We start from the raw sequence: 860 nt of genomic DNA, 5'->3' as shown, positions 1-860 counted from the left end.
GAACATGCATCGGTGCTCTAATTACAGAGTGAGAAGTCTTTCCATTCGAACTACGCGAACCAATAGATAAGGTAGGTTGCATAGTCTATTTAAGTGAAGTTCCGCGGTCAGGTCGTATCGTCTAAACCAGCCCTTAGCTGTCCTTATTCATCCATCTACAACAATTCAAGGAGAATGAATTTTAACTATTAGTATTTTCATAATAAACACAACAATAATGGAGGTAAATATGCTACCTATACTGGCAAGTGGATTGTCCATGTAGAGTTTTGTCTTGTTCCTCCATATCTATGGAGTCGTCGAGGCGCACATAGAAGAGCGAAAACCGATCCCATGCACAAGATTTGTAGTAATAAAAAGTGGGCCCATGTCACAATATCTCCACTCTTATAAATCAGCACTCCTTACCACTTCACATTGCCATACAACTTATTCTTAGACAAGTAGCCCTCAAGGGTTGAGGAGATGAGACGGGTCCCATATGGTGCTGTATCGCTTTCGGAGTCTTTGATGTACCCAGCTGCCTCCTATACTCGTCCAGCATATCTTGCTACCGCTTATGGGCATTAGTTCAGTAGGTATCACTCTAACCCAGGCACAGGGTCAATCTGAACCGTCAGTGAAGACATCTCCGACACAGATATCTTCGCGAAGAAACAGGGACTTACATGCTTGTGTATGGTGTCTAGGGTATTGTATCCTTACTGGAGAATACTACAGATTCTGACTTTCAGACTGATAAAGACTCTCCAGTCCCATCAGAGGGTCAGTCTTATTTATAACGGAGGAGCTGTAGTGTGGCGAAGCACTACAGCAGGCTGCATCGCCGATCCACTATGGAGCAGAGTACGTAGCAGCTT

This window comes from Benincasa hispida, chromosome 8 (genome assembly GCF_009727055.1).
Source record: "Benincasa hispida cultivar B227 chromosome 8, ASM972705v1, whole genome shotgun sequence".
Taxonomy (NCBI): Eukaryota; Viridiplantae; Streptophyta; class Magnoliopsida; order Cucurbitales; family Cucurbitaceae; genus Benincasa; species Benincasa hispida.
This window is presented reverse-complemented; position numbering follows the sequence as displayed.